Source organism: Choloepus didactylus, chromosome 22 (genome assembly GCF_015220235.1).
Source record: "Choloepus didactylus isolate mChoDid1 chromosome 22, mChoDid1.pri, whole genome shotgun sequence".
Taxonomy (NCBI): domain Eukaryota; kingdom Metazoa; phylum Chordata; class Mammalia; order Pilosa; family Megalonychidae; genus Choloepus; species Choloepus didactylus.
The window spans coordinates 37,317,307-37,334,036 of NC_051328.1; positions in this window are offsets into that span (position 1 = coordinate 37,317,307).

A 16,730-nucleotide genomic window follows, 5' to 3' on the forward strand; every position below is an offset into this window, starting at 1 on the left:
GTTTGGTCCTTATGGCTTTCCCAATCCCATTGTCACCCCTCATAAGCTACATTTTTATACAACTGTCTTCGAGATTCATGGGTTCTGGGTTGTAGTTTGATAGTTTCAGGTATCCACCACCAGCTACCCCAATTCTTTAGAACCTAAAAAGGGTTGTCTAAAGTGTGCATAAGAGTGCCCACCAGAGTGACCTCTCGGCTCCTTTTGGAATCTCTCTGCCACTGAAGCTTATTTCATTTCCTTTCACATCCCCCTTTTGGTCAAAAGATGTTCTCCGGAGAGGCTAGGCCTCCCTGTATTTGTGCCTAAGAGTCTCCTCCTGAATGCCTCTTTGTTGCTCAGATGTGGCCCTCTCTCTCTGGCTAAGCCAACTTGAAAGGTGAAATCACTGCCCTCCCCCCTACGTGGGATCAGACACCCAGGGAAGTGAATATCCCTGGCAACGTGGAATATGACTCCCAGGGAGGAATGTAGACCCGGCATCGTGGGATGGAGAACATCTTCTTGACCCCCCGAGTTTTAAGTAGGGCTGCTCCAAGTCATAGAGAAAGCAGGCTGCTGGATATGAGGTCAATTCCCTGTTTCAGTTTCTGGTTGCTAAAACAAATACCATACAATGGATTGATTGAACAACAGAAATTTATTGGCTCACAGTTTCAGAGGCTAGAATGCTTCCTTCATCCTGGGATTGGTATCTTCCAGCTGGTTGGCAATCTTTGGGGTTCCTTGGCTTTTCCATCACATGGGAATGCATATGGTGGCATCTTCCTTCTTTTCTGGTTTCCATCATGCTCCAAGGGCTCCCGTGGTTTCTCTCTGTCTGACTTTCACTCCGCTTACAAAGGACTCCAGTAATCCAGATTAAAGCTCAACCTGATTCAGTGGGGCCACATCTTAACTGAAGCAACATCTTGAAGAGATCTTATTTACAATGGGTCCACACCCACCATAATGTAGACCAAGACCAAGAGCATATCCACACTGGGGGGACACAATTCAATCCTTTCCAGTCACAGAAGGAGGAAAGCCCTCGGAGGCCAGTGGGAGAGAGCAGAAGAGGTCAAGAGTGTTGACACAGGAGTGTGGGGCCAACTTTCTGTTCTGCAGCCTCCCAGGGCCTGAAAAGTCTATGAGGCGAGCAGAGAAGGTGCTGGATAGAGACCCAGGTAGATCTGAGAAGCCTAAGGCAGAGAAGCTCATTTCCTGTCTCCCATGGGAATGCTTTCACATTATGTTGGAGGAAAAGAAACCACAGAGTGGTTTATTTAGCCAGAGAAAGATTGAGAGAACCCCTTACCACCCCTCCCCCATCATGATACCCTTGGCTTCAGGTGTGGCTATGGAGGTCTGGAAAAGATGCTGCTCCTAAAGAGAGGAAGGAGAAGAACTTGGAATTAAGAACCAGGGCAGGGATGGGGGTGGGGGTGGGGGTGCTGTGGCTCCAACTAGGAGACCCTGTGACAGAGGCCTGCCTTGAGCTGGGCCCAAAAAGAGAAACCTCAACTGGAGGCCCATGAAGATGAGATAAATGTCCCTTCCCAGGCTGTGAAAATGCACCAGCCCCCTAGGAACCTAGATCCACCCGAGGAAAAGGTCAGGGAAAAGAGAAGCCCAAGAGAGGAGAATCTGGAATTCAACTGCATATTCACCAGGAAGACTCTGTTTTTTTAAACCATAAGAGACAAAGTCAACTGAAAATATTGCTAAGGGTTCAAATGCATAAATAATTTATTTTGGCACAACACCTATAGTTTGTTGGAAAACAAAAGAGAAATGTATTACATGCAAAACACATCATGCCTTGACTGTGTCTGCACAGTAATTGATATCCCTGGTTTCTCCTTTATTGTAAGAGCTAGCGGCAGAGTGAAGCCCCCACTGCAACTGCAATGAATCGGATTCTTGGGGGAAGTCAGGAAGAAAATGTGAATTAACAACAGAACTTCTGGCAAAAAGTACTTTCCTCTCCCCAACCCTGTTCTCTTGCCCAAAGGCAGGACACAAGATATCTTGACTAACTGGCCACGCAGCCCCACAAGCAAATAATTCCTAATACCCCTCCCCTTTCTTCTCTCTGGGTATTTTCCTACTGCTGTGGAATGGGCCGTCTTCACAACAGACCTGGAATAAGAGGGAGGAATTTGGAAATGCATTCAACGAAAATATGGTTTCTTTTATTACATGCTGAACCAATAAAAGACCTACAAATAAACTTTATTAGATTATTTGAATCGAACATTAAATTTCATCAATTTCATTACCCTGGTGTTAAAGACCAGGTTCCAGAATGCCACTCTGGATGATGTTCCGAGAGAGTAACTCCAGCCAACAGCACTGAGGGAGTGGGGGCCTGTGCTGGTTTGAATGTATTATGTCCCCCAAAATGCCATTTTCTTTGATGTAATCTTGGGTGGGCGGACGTATCAATGTTGATTTGATTGTAATTCTTTGAGTGTTTCTGTGGAGATGCGCCCCACTGAACTGTGGGTGATGACTCTGATAGGATAATTTCCATGGAGGTGTTACCCCACCCATTCAGGGTGTGTCTGAATTAAATCACTGGAGCCATATAAATGAGCTGACAAACAGGAGGAACTCAGTGCAGCTGAGAGTGACATTTTGAAGAGGAGCTACAGCCAAGAGGGGCACTTTGGAGAATGCACAGAAGCTGAAAGAAGCTGCAGATGAGAGACAGTTTGAAGATGGCTGTTGAAAGTAGACTCTTGCTTCAGAGAGGCTAAGAGAGGACAAACACCCCAAGAGCAACTAAGAGTGACATTTTTGAGGAACTGCAGCCCAGAGAGGAACGTCCTGGGAGAAAGCCATTTTGAAACCAGAACTTTGGAACAGACGCCAGCCACGTGCCTTCTCATCTAACAGAGGTTTTCCGGACACCATTGGCCATCCTCCAGTGAAGGTACCCAGTTGTTGATGGGTTACTTTGGACACTTTATGGCCTACAGACTGTAACTGTGTAACCAAATAAACCCCCTTTATTAAAGCCAATCTATTTCTGGTGTTTTGCAAAAAGGCAACTTTAGCGAACTAGAACAGGGCCTGAGGCTTGCCGCTAGCCCAGTAAAACTCCCTTGTTCTGCTCACACACTGCCTCACGTGGGGGTTTGGGACCCTGGACACCTTCTCTGAAGTGGCTCAAAATAAAATGTTTGTGTTGACTTGTCTCGTAGGCCAGGATCTCCCTGTGGTATCTCAGTTGTACAGATGACCATAGCAGGCTGGAGAGGTGTTTCTGAGTCCCAGGCTGATATCCATTCTTAATTCCATATCAAGAAATAAGAAGCAAATGGAAGGAAGAGGGATTGGCACTCATTTGAGGGTCAAGATAAGAAGACCTCAAAATATTTGTAGCCCAGAGTTGCTTATTCTTTTACCTGCTCCATTCTTTCCTTTCGTGAACTGCCTTTCCCAAATCCAAGTGATTTTTCTGGGGCTGTCATGCAAGGGGTCCCACCTCCCTGCTAGAGGGGTTGGTATGTGACCCAGGCTGGCCAATCAACTTAACCTACACCTTTGGATGCAGGGATTGGCTCAGGGGTGGGCACATGACCCAAGAAGGGCCAATCACAGCCTTTGAGGGGAGGACTTCTAATGACACTGGGAGAAAAAGTGCCCCCTTTTCAGTTGCTGAGCTGTAAAGCCCATGTTAAATAGAGTGGAGCCCAGCAAGTGAAGAGTCTGGTAGAGGCTGAAGCCAGGAAAGGAAAATGGAGCAAAACAATGAAGAAAAACCGAGATCTCAGGGCACAATTTGAGCCCCTGTATCCAGCCATACCTGCAACTCTAGCCTTTCGGTTGGTTTCCAAGTTGTGTGAGCCAATGTATTTTCTTTAAACTATTTTGAGTTGGGTTTTTATCTTTTGCAACAGAATGAATCTCTGACAAATACTTGCTCTGGAGAAGGATTCAGTGAAGGATAAGGAATAAAGTAGTGTTTGACAGAGAAAATAGACAGTGTTGCAATATCCCAGGGGAGAAAGAGATGAGACTAAAGACAAATAGAGAGGAGGAAATTAGGATAGGTGAGATTACCAGTTCCCCTCCCCAAAAGAAGGGACATTTTTCTATTGAATTTCTATTACATTTTTCCATAAAAATTTATTCTGAGGTCTTATCTCCAAGGTCTGTGAACACACTCCCTCAAGATGAAAGAAAATCCTTGTCAAACCCCCATGCTGGAAACCAAAAATTTCAGCCGATCACTGGCAGTTCTAGACTATTGGAATTGTATCTTGGCTCAGAAAAGAGTGTAAGGTACATTGTGTCTAGCATGATAAGATATCCTGTTTTGGATCATCACAAAATCTGTTTACCATATTACAAAATGTTGGCATGAGTGAAGGTAGAATCCCAGTCTACCCTGGGAAACAGGATGATCAACAAGCTAGCTCAAGACTTTTCTCCTAAATTATTTCTTCTCCCCAGGTTATTCTATCCATGTGATGTTGTTTCAGGTAATTGCCTTGGGAATTTTACCACCGAGATAGTTTTGTTTAGCTTCACTTCCTTCTGGAACAACAAAGAAGCACACTGCTTTTTAAAATAAAAATTGACTGCTATTCTTTTTCCTATTTCTGATAATAGGTAATGATTTACCACTAGCTATAATGTGACCTCTCTCTTTAATTGCTATTGCCCTGTGCTCTCTTTACTGATTTTCTGAGATGGACTATTTCCATATAGAGGATATCCTGGGTTGAAACATGTCATGTTTTGGTTTGGGTATAGTTTTTAATAAGGCATGTTTGGGTAAGAAATTTTCATTGATGTACACAAATCTCACCCTTCCACAGTCTTTGAAGAATCATGAGAGGGTTAATACATACATGTTGTTGCCATTGTAATGCTGGATTTTTGTTGTTGTTGTTGTTGTTTTTCAGCATCCACTTGCCTTCTTCCTATTTGGGGGTCATTCCCCAGATGTGAGATCTTGGTGGAAAGCAGTTTTTCTTTCAACTAAGGAAGCCGCAGGTCTAAATCCTATCTTTCCCAGCATCTTGGCCTCTAGGACTTGGGCATATGAATAAAATATATGACCCTCCCAGAAAGTGCCATATTGATTGATTATGTGAAGCCAGTGGTAGGACTCTTCCACAAATGATAGTTTTTGTGTTTTTTGTTTCTTGGCTCTTTGAAGATACTTGGTCCTTGTCCATTCCATTATTCAAGCCTCGTTCTCCAGCCTTGCCTCCATCATGTGCATCCCCGAGAGAGAGACAGACCCCAGCAAGAGGGAAGGCTTCTCCATTTGCATCTCCCTAGCTGTCCCCTTCTCTCTTGCTCTGGTTAGGGCTTTGTCCCATCTGGAGGACACAATGGGGTGGAACCCCAGCTAGGCCCTGGATTCCCATTGTGCCTTTTTGGTTCCTATTGAGAAACATCTTCATAACCCCAAGACCTGAAGTAGCCTCCCTCAGAGTGAAGGCTGAGGGCTGAAATGTGTAGGATGAGACTAAGGGCCTCTTTGATCTGAGTGGTTAGAAGAGATGAAAGGGAGTGGGTGTTTGAGGGAGCACTTCCTCATGGAGGCTTATAAAGGGGCATGCACATCAGAATAGGCAGAGATTCTACTAAGTCCTCCCTGCTACAAGGTCAGAGGACTGCTCTCCTCCCTCCTCGCAGGGCTTTGGTTTTGATTTTGATTTCGGTTGGTGGCAGTACAGCAAAGTGGAAGAGGATGGGCATGTTGGAGTTGCACAGACTTGGGTTCAAATCTTGGGTCTGTCTTTTAATAACTGGGAAATTTTAAGCAAGCAATTTAACTTCTCTGCATTTTAGGTTTTTTTTTTTTTTTCCTTTTTAATCTAAAAACCAGGACAGTGGAAATGTCAATCTCATAAAGTTGTTGTTAGGATTAAATGTAATAATACTGCAAAGGGCTTATCCAATGCCTGGCATTTAATACGGATCAATAAACATAGTGGTAGCAGTTGCTTTCTTCTTCTTCTCTTGTGTCTGAGCACGTTTGCTGTGAAGATGAGGTCACCTTGGTGTTTCCTTTCCAGGTTGAGGTTGGATGGCAGGAAGGCCAGTGTAGCCTGGGCTGCATCTCTGCAGCCAGGACCTGGGGGATACCCTAGCCCAAGTGGGGGCTGTCGCTGCCCATGGACTAACATCCCTCCCTCCCACAAGTGCACGAGGAAGTCCTTCGAGAACAAACACACTCACACCTCCTGCTCCTCCTGATAAAGATCCCTACTGCCTTGTCTGTTTAAACTAACAAATATTTATGGCTTCCTATGTGCCATACTTAACCAGTTCCATTCTCACAACAACCGCATGAAGTAGATACTATTATCATCCCCATCTTCAGGTAAGGAAACAGGCTTAAAAGTTAATGTGCCCAAAGTGACACAGTTAGTGTGTAGTAGAGTTGAGCTTTTCAAGTTGAGTTTGTTCAACTTCAAAATTTGTGAGAGGAGCTTCACATAGTGGCTGAGAGCATAAATTCGTTTTGGAGCTAGCTTCCTGGGCTCAAATCCCAGTCCTGTCACTGTTGTGCTATGAGATCTTGGGAGTGTTACTTGCTCTTTCTACTGCTTTAATGCCTTCATCTGTAAAATGGAGAGAATAATAATTAGTAGTGCCCATCTCATAGAGAGGCTGTAATACTCAATATCAATATATTTTTAGTGCTTAGAACTTCCCTGGTAAATACAAGGAATTCAGTAAACATTAGCTATTGTTACTGCAGACAGTTAAGCACAGGAAGCTGAAGCTGAAGCAGGAGAATATCACTAAAGGTGTGATGTGGCGAAGGCTTTAGACTATGTAAAATTTTGTTCTGGCTCACTTCTTTGAGCTGGGCTCTAGGTGACAGATCACTTCTGACAATGCTAAATTTTACCTGAGCCTTGTGATTCTAGTAAAGGTTAAGAAATCCCCCCAGCCTGGTTAGTCTGGAAAACAGCTTACTTAAAGAACCGCTCTTCTCCACGTGCTTTAGATAGGATGCCTGGATGCTGTCTTTACCTATGACAAGGCCAGACACAAAAGCCTTTTGCTTTTGAAGGGCTATGTGATTTTTCTCAGCACTAGATGACCAGGGTGGCCCAAGCAGGCCACTGATAGGTTACATATCTGCCCCTCTCTACACACAGAGCTGGCTCCCTGGCAGATGAGCGGCCCCTGTCCCTCTCTGGTCTAGTCAGGGGATGGAAAATGCACGACTTACATGTCACCTCCCTCTCCTTCCACAATGTCAAGGAATAATTTCCAGAAAATGTTAAAATCTCATACAAACACACAATGAGCATTTATCAAAGTTTTTTTTTTTTTTGACTCATTAAGGAGGGAACCAGCAGAATGGCAAAGATGGTCCCAAAGAGGATATGAAAAACTGATATATAAAATATAGCACTCAGATTAAAAAAAAAAAGAATGCTAGAATTAGATTGCTAATTTAGATTCAAAACTACAAAACGGATTATGGATCTATGGAGCAATACACTCATAATCTTTGGGGCTATATTCAACACTGCTCAGAAATCATTTCCATCTCTACTGGATAAAAATAATATGCACTCTATTAGTTTTTTTTCTAAATTAATACCTAACTTTATGGAGCTGAGTCTCTAATCAATATGTAAGTTGTGTCAAGCAAAGTCACATTTTCTTCGAGACTGAGGTGGTCCTTAAGGGGACTGCTAGACAGGGCTGTGGTATGATAATGAAAGGACCACAGGCATCTTTTTGCCTTATTTCCAAGTTTCGGGTGATTTTTTGTGGAGACACAGAAAGTTCCCTGGCTGGATAACTTATACAGGGAGGCCACTCCCAAACTCTGGAAGCCTGAAGGCGGGCACCAGTCTGGCTGAAGGCCAAACCTTTGCCAAACCTTTGCGTGCCTGAAGGCAGGCAGCAATTTAGATAAGGGAATAGTCACTGGGCTCCTTCTGTGCTCCTGTCTCCTGCCCCTGCTGTTTCCTGTCTGGTCCCAAAGAAATTGTCCCTTGAGATTAAAGACATGTAAACACATCTTATGGCTTTAGAAAAAATGTACCCTCCCTGAAACACCTGAAAACAGTCACGTGGGAGACTACCTTGTATGCTATAAAAACCTGTAGAAATGAATAGAATAAAACTTTCTTTTGCAGGAACACAGAGGACGGGGTGGGCTCCCTTCTTTCACAGTTTTTCATGACAGTAACTGATGTAAGCATTGCTAAGCAATCAGAAAACTCTTTTCCACCAAGCCTGGATATGGCCTCAAGCTCTTTTTCAGCAATGTTTGCCAGATAGTCACTACCAGTTGGTGAGAACTAGTGCAAAAGGAAACTGATTTGCTATCCAGCTCTTGATGATGACAGTGGATTGCTTTAAATGCTTTCAAGTCCCTGACAGCTTCTCTCATGGCTGGTTGAGACTATCCCAATGACTCAGTCAAAGCTGTGGCTTAGCCACAAGGGAAGACCTAAATGAACATCATCCCTCATTGAGGGAGGGTGAGAGATCAAAGAAGGTGAGAACAAAGGAAGATATTTATATTCCACCCTAGAGGGATGTTCCCAGTTCTTCTTAAGTCAGGATTTCACAAGGAGCCAGAAGACACCAGAGCCCTTTGTCTTAAGCATATGGAGTCTTTTGATTGTATCAGGTGTAGATTGTTGTGTGTTAAATGGGTGAGGAGTTTGGAAGAGGATGTCGGAAATAAAGTGGTACCTGTAAGGGAATAAACACTCTCTCGGTTCTGGAGGAGAAAAGAATTTATTTACAATCTTGCAAGATAGGGCATCCAGCCAAACACGTGGAAGGCTGGCGCGCCAGAGGAACAGAATGGCGATCTTTAAATCTCCTACTCCTAATTTGCAAGTCCCTCCCCCGTTTCCCCATTGACTGGGTACTACAGAGGTTACAGCCTATCCAAGAACACTAACTAATTCATCTTTTGAGATTTTAATTTGTACAGCCAATCCCAGAGAGCCAACTAGCTCATTATTGAGATTTTGAACTGATCAGCCTATCCCCCCCAAATTTTTATTTTTCTTGCTGTGAGTTCCCGCCTCTGATATTACCTCATATCTCTTTACATTTCAGTAACTATGGTTACTTTTCCATATAAGGAGCAGGCAGATTCTCTCTTCTCTTTGTCTGGGGCTTGTTTAAACTGGTTTTGCCTCCATTTCCCTTATTCCATGCTGTCTCTGTGTGAAAACGAAACTTATTCCTTTCTTACAAGGATAGGAGACTTGTTCTTAGTTATGTTAGATTTATAGAGGTATATGGTCCATCCATCCAGCAAATGGAACTGTGTAATAAAGAGAAATGGGAAGACTAGACCCAAGAGGAGAGGCGGTCATCCTTCCGTTCATTCCAGGGCATCCACCGGTACCTACTGTTTGATAAGCTGTACCGGACTCCACTGGAAGCTATCCTGCAGGCTCTTCCCAAGAAGGGTCATGAGACCTCCTGGTACTACTGTTTTATGAGTTTCCTGAATGACCTACACCAAGATCCAGGTGCCCTTCCAATAAAGGCATGCCCATCTTCAGTAAGGGAGAAAACTTAAGCAATGTATAATTGTCCCGTGTTGAAAATTTCCTTCTCATAATTATACAGTGTTAAATTTGTCAAAATTTCCTGTTTGAAATTATGCTTGACATTTATATTTCCATGCAAAATTAGTGGAAAGATCAGTGTTTCCAATAATGTAAAAGAAGACTAATTTGGTGTCATCATAGATTTCTGTCCTGGGTGAAGTGATAAAAGGGGACAGAACATTTTCTCTCCAGACAGCTGTGAATGGACAGTTGAAAAAAGGCACCAGAAGGTAGAGGGCTGGAAGATGTGCAGGTGAAACCTGGCATTGTAATTTGGAGACAGTAAAGGGGGAGTGGACCGTTTTGACCCATTTCTGTCTCTTGTTGTCCTGTGAGTTCTCCTTCCTTGTACTTAAAAAAGAAATTCTTGCCTTGTTGAGAGAAGGGAGACATCCCCATTTTGGTAAACCATGAAACAAAGACACTGGTTGAGAAGCTGTGGGAAGTGGGAGTGGGTCAAAACAAATGGCCACCCTTGCTCTTCCAGAGCTCACTGTATAACAGACAGGATATATCAAGATTTTCCTCAGAATTCTGAGGGTCAGTGTCCACAAAGACATTGAGAAAGATGGAGTGTCAACAAGAGAAACATCCTAAAGTTGAAGGTAAAAAGATGAAGAAAAGATATATATCATGCACATATTAATCAAAACAAAGTTGGTATAGCTATACTATATATATTTTAATATACTATATTTGATTATATATAGTTATCAGACAAAGTAGATTCTAAGGGAAGAAGCATTTCATAATAATATAAGAGACAATCTACCTGGAAGATATAATACTACTAAGCCCATATGCACCTGATAATATAGCTTCAAAAATGTAAGAAAGGGATAAGTTTAGCTTTCACATAGAGACAGCATGGAATAAGGGAAATGGAGGCAAAACCATTTCAAACAAGCCCCGTGATAAAGAAAAGAAAGAGAGAATCTGCGTGCTCCTTATATGGAAAAGTAACCATAGTTACTGGAATGTAAAGAGATATGAGGTAAAATCAGAGGTGGGAACTCACAGCAAAAAAAAAAAAAATTTTTTTTAAACTAAATTAACTCTGTGGGATAGGCTGATCAGTTCAAAATCTCAATAATGAGCTAGTTGGCTCTCTGGGATTGGCTGTACAAATTAAAATCTCAAAAGATGAATTAGTTCTCTCGGATAGGCTGTAACCTCTGTAGTTCCCAGTCAATGGGGAAACAGGGGAGGGACTTGCGAATTAGGAGTAGGAGATTTAAAGATCGCCATTCTCTTTCTCTGGTGCGCCAGTCTAGCACGTGTTTGGCTGGACGCCCTATCTTGCAAGATCGTAAATAAATTCTTTTCTCCCCCAGAACCGAGTGAGTGTTTATTCCCTTACAGGTACCACTTTATTTCTGACAACTTGGGGGCTCGTCTGGGATCCGAAGCTTCGGAGGGGGACTGCCGAGATGGACAAAGGGAAGGCGCGCCCTGCTGACTGAGCAGTCTTGGACTCCGCCATTGGGGGCCCATCTCTGGCAGCTAAAGGGCCCGAGACCAGACACTTGGATCTGCCAGTTGTGGATGAGAAAAGGGGGAAAAGGAAAGGCCTGCCTCTGGTTGACCAGGCAACTCAGTGCACAGACCAAGGTAAGGAAAGTAATATATTGCCTTGGTGGTTGGGAATTCCTGATGAGTCTGGAGCTGCTTGTGTGTGACTGAGATGTGCGACATACTGCGTGAAGCGAGTGCGGAGTCCCAATCTGCGGTTCCCTTCTCCCACGAGGGAAAGGGCCAGAGACGGACGAAGCGAAAGGAACTGAGAGAAAGAAGCCCAGACAAGACTCAGGATGGGAAATAGAGGCAGTTGGCTGGCCAGGGAAGAAGAAAAGGGGGCACCTGTAGAGTCCCTCGGGGACATCCCTCCAGATAGCCCACTAGGTAGGATGTTAAAATATTGAACCAATAGTGATTGGACCAAGGAAAAGGACAAAAAGAAAATGATTAAATATTGTTGTTACATTTGGACTGAAGAAAGCATTTCACCACCAGATGTATTCTGGCCAAAGTATGGGACAGAGGAGGACTGGCTCTGTGCCAACCTTGTAATTTATGTTAATGAGAAGAAACCCTTTTCTAAGGAGAAGTCTGATTATGCCACATGCTGGCTAAAGAACAAAAAACTCCCCTCTACCCCGTGAAAGATAAAAATCCAAACTCTGAAGATGAGTTGGTAGAATCTAAACCCTGGGACCCCTTATTAAGCCTTCCTCCTCCCTACTATTCCCATCCTCCTCTGGGGCAGAGATTGTTAGAGTCTGAGGACCTAATAAAGTCCGCACAGGTTCCAGGGGAACCAGGAAGCCCATCGACGCCAACTGCCCCACCAGATATGACCCATCAATGGTTGAGTAAAGAATTAACACAGTGCAAAAAGGATGTACAGAATTTTCCATTTCCAAAAACTCTTGAAGGAAAGAGAGTAAGGGAACATCACCCCATTAAATCCTTTACCCCTTGAGGGAGGTGCCTATGGAGCCAAAAGAAGTCGGGTATGTAAATGCCCCATTAACAGGTGCAGAAGTAAGAAATTTTAAGAAGGAGATGAAATCGCTAATAGAGGACCCAATGGGGCTGGCTGAGCAAATAGATCAGTTCCTAAGCGCTAGCCTATACACGTGGTCTGAACTTATGTCCATATTAAACATCCTGTTTATGAAAGAGGAGAGAGGAATGATAAGAGGGGCTGCTATGTAAGAATGGGAAAGGCAACACCCACCAGGGCAAGGGGTGATGGCAGCAGAGCAAAAATTTCCAAGTACTGACCCTGATTGGGATAATAATGATAAAGAGGATAGGGCACAAATGAAGGATCTCAGAGACCTCATTATAGAGGGGATAAAATTGGCAGTACCCAAATCTCAAAATTTGGATAAGGCCTTTGAGGTGAATCCAGAGAAAAATGAGTCTCCCTCTGCTTATCTACAAAGATTGAGAGAACAAGTAAGGAAATGTTTAGGTATGGACCCTAATGATCCTGTAGCCCAGGGAATGTTAAAGGTCAGCTATGTGAAGGGATCTTGGCCTGATATTAGAAAAAAGATCCAGAAAATAGACGGATGGATGAATAAGCCATTGGAGGAGTTATTAAGGGAAGCACAGAAAGTATTTGTAAGAAGGGAGGACGAAAAACAAAAGCAGCAGGCTAAAGTCATGATAACCACTGTTGACCACTTGGTCAAGAAAAGATTAGAAGCAGGAAATGGATGAAGCAGACAGAGGCAAGATAGGGGAGTGGGCTGGGCTGATTTAAATAAAGGAGCAAGGAAAATGCAGAACTCTGCAGGGTGTTATTATGAAAAACCTGGCCATTTCAAAAGGAAGTGCCCAGACTTACAGAAGGAGGGTCGAGTTATACCCCTAATGAATTTTAAAGACTAGGAGAGTCAGAGGCTCCTCATCTCAGAAGCCCACTAGGAGCCTTTAGTAAATTTAAAGGTGGGCCCATATAAAGAGGAAATTACATTCTTGGTAGACACTGGAGCAGCTTGCTCCTCTGTAAATCATCTTCCAAAGGGGGCCAGGCTCTCTGGCAGCTCCCTCACTGTCACAGGGGTAAAAGGGGAGGGATTTAAAGTTCCCATTCTTGAACCTACTAACATTTGTTGGGAAAATAATCAAATCATAACTCCCTTGTTGCACATCCCAGAAGCTGGGAGTAATTTATTAGGAAGAGACCTAATAATACCTATGGGACTGGATTTAGAGGTAAGGAATGGACAGATTGAGGTTTTGGCCCTGCTCACTGAAGAAGATGAAAAAGACATTAAGGAGGAGGTATGGGTAAAAGAAGGAAACAGGGGAGGTTTGCGAATTCCCCCAATTAAAATCAAGTTAAAAAAGGAAGGGGAGGTCATGTGCCAGAAACAATATCCTATTCCTCTTAAAGGAAGACAGGGACTCCAACCCATCATTGAGGGTCTCCTTCGAGATGGACTCTTGGAAACCTGTATGTCCTCTTTTAATACTCCCATTCTCCCCATTCAGAAACCAGATGGTAGCTGGAGAATGGTGCAGGATCTAAGGGCCATTAATAAAATTGTCCAGGTTCGACACCCTGTAGTTCCTAATCCTTACACTCTCCTGAGTAAAACTCCCTTCCATTATAAGTGCTTTAGTGTAGTAGATTTAAAGGATGCCTTCTGGGCCTGTCCCCTTGATCCAGAAATTAGAGACCTGTTTGCCTTCGAGTGGGAAGATCCCTTCAATGGGCGAAAGCAGCAATACAGATGGACGGTCTTACCTCAGGGTTTCATCGAGTCCCCCAATCTCTTTAGTCAAGAGTTAGAGAGGGTACTGGAAAAATTTCCAGTCCCACTTGAAATCACCCTTCTGCAATATATAGATGATCTATTAATATCAGGTAAAGAAAGGCAAGTGGTGGCTCAAGCTATGAAAAATCTACTAAACTTTTTAGGGGAACAAGGATTAAGGGTATCTAAAAGTAAACTGCAATTTATAGCAAGGGAAGTTAAGTACCTAGGCCACCTCATAAGTGAAGGAAAAAGAAAAATCCATCCAGAAAGAATCCAGGCCATAGCAGAGTTGCCTCTTCCTCAAATAAAAAGAGAGCTAAGAAAATTCCTGGGATTGGTAGGGTACTGTAGATTGTGGATAGATTCTTTTGCATCTCGAACTAAAGGGCTATACCAAAAATTACTAGAGGAAGAGCCTGACAAGATAGAATGGGAGGAAGTGGAAATAAAGTCTTTATGAGCTCAAGCAGGCACTGGTGCAAGCTCCTGTTCTAGCACTTCCTTCCCTCGAAAAACCCTTTCACCTGTTTGTTACAGTAGATAAGGGAACAGCTTTAGGGATCCTAACCCAAATCTGGGGAGGCCAAAGAAAGCCGGTAGTTTTCCTTTCAAAGGTTTTAGATCCAGTCTCTAGGGGGTGGCCTGGGTGTGTTCAAGTCATTGCAGCAACTGCCCTTTTAGTAGAAGAAAGCAGGAAATTGACCTTTGGAGGGGCATTAGTAGTTAGTACTCCTCATCAAGTGAGAACTATTCTGTCTCAAAGGGCAGGGAGATGGTTAACTGATTCCCGAATCTTGAAATATGAGGCAATCCTAATGAAAGAAGATGATTTGGTCTTAACAACAGATCATAGCCTAAACCCCTCTGGAAGGGGCCTGAGCAAGTAGAGACCCCTGAGCATGACTGTTTAAACATAACTGAATACCAAACCCGAGTCCGACCTGACCTAAGGGATCTTCCCCTGCACTCTGGGAAAAGATTGTTCATAGATGGATCCTCCAAAGTCCTAGAAGGAGAAAGGCACAATGGCTATGCAGTTGTAGATGGGGTAACTTGTGAAGTAAAAGAATCTAGCCAATTGCCCAATAAGTGGTCAGCTCAAACTTGTAAGTTGTATGCACTAAATCAAGCCCTCAAATTATTAGATGGAAAGGATGGTACAATATACACTGACTCTAAGTATGCCTTTGGGGTAGTCCACACCTCTGGAAAGATCTGGGAAGAAAGGGGATTAATCAATAGCAAAGGAAAAGAACTGGTTCATGGGGAATTGGTGAAACAAGTATTAACCAATCTACTCTTACCTAGAGAAATATCAGTGGTGCATATAAATGGACATCAGAAGGGCCCTACTTTTAAGGCAAAAGGCAATAGGTTGGCTGACGAAAAGGCTAAGGAGGCCTCTCTCTGCCCCCCTTTAAAAATAATGGTCCTAATACCCTCTATCCCTAAAGAGATTGGGGTCCCTACATTCTCTGCCAAAGAAGTAAAAGAGTTGAAACAGTTAGGAGCAACCTTAAATGATCAGGGGAAATGGTTTCTCCCAGATGGCAGACAAATGTTAAATAAACAAATAATGAGGGAGATATTAGCAGTCCTACACCAGGGGAGTCATTAGGGGGTACAAGCCGTGTGTGATGTAGTACTTAGACAATTTGGATGTGTAGGCCTTTATACAGTTGCTAAACAAATCTGTGAGCGGTGCATAATTTGTCAGAAGATTAATAAAAAGGTTTTAAGAAAACAGGTACAAGGGGGAAGAGAGCCGGGCCTGAGACCATTCCAGAGCATTCAAGTTGATTACACTGAAATGCCACCAATCGGTCGTTTAAAGTATACTTTGGTGATTGTTGACCACCTCACTGGATGGGTGGAAGCCTACCCTCTATCCTCAGCTACAGCACTGGGAACTTCTAAAGTTATCCTTGAACAAATCATTCCCTGTTATGGGTTAGTGGAAAATACAGACTCTGATAATGGCAGTCACTTTACCTCCCGTGTGTTGCACAATGTCATGAGAAGCCTGGGAGTCACTGGGAACTTCCACACTCCCTGGCATCCACCATCCTCTGGGAGAGTGGAAAGAATGAATCAAACCATTAAAAAGCATCTTTCTAAATTAGTTTTGGAAACAAAGTTACCTTGGATCAAGTGCTTACCTATAGCTCTACTAAGAATCAGGACTGCCCCTAGAAAAGAACTGGGAAATTCCCCTTATGAAATGCTTTTTGGTTTGCCTTTCCCCAGGAGGACTGGAGCACTCCCCTCCCTAGACACAAAGGATCTTTTTCTTAAGAATTATATACTGGCCTTGTCTTCTACTTTATCATCTCTCAGGCACCATGGACTGCTGGCTCAGACCCCACCTCTTGAATTTGCTGCCCCTCGACATCAGCCTGGCAGCTGGGTTCTGATCCAGTCATGGAGAGAATTCAAACTTCAACCGATCTGGGAGGGACCCTATCAAGTCTTGCTAACAACTGAGACGGCAGTCCGAACGGCAGAAAGAGGCTGGACTCATTACACACGAGTGAAGGGACCAGTGCCTGAACCAGACGATAAGTATCCAGCAACTCAACCTGAATCCTGGAAAGTGACTCCCACCTCAGATCCCTTAAGGATCACTCTAAATAGGCAACAGTTGAAAGAACATACTAGGAGGGAGGAAGGGCTGGATTAAACCCTGTGTTTGCATTGTGCTCTGTTTATAGCTTAATGATGAAATTGCTTGTACCGATCATAATGTTCTATATTCAAGGATTAACAGGTTCTGCTAAGCTGGTTATAAGTATAGTCAAAGGCTTAAAGTCTCAAACTGTACAATTTGACGTTTATCAAGTAATGAGCTGTAAAAATCTAAAACATCAACAACAACTGAGGGAAAAATATAAGCATT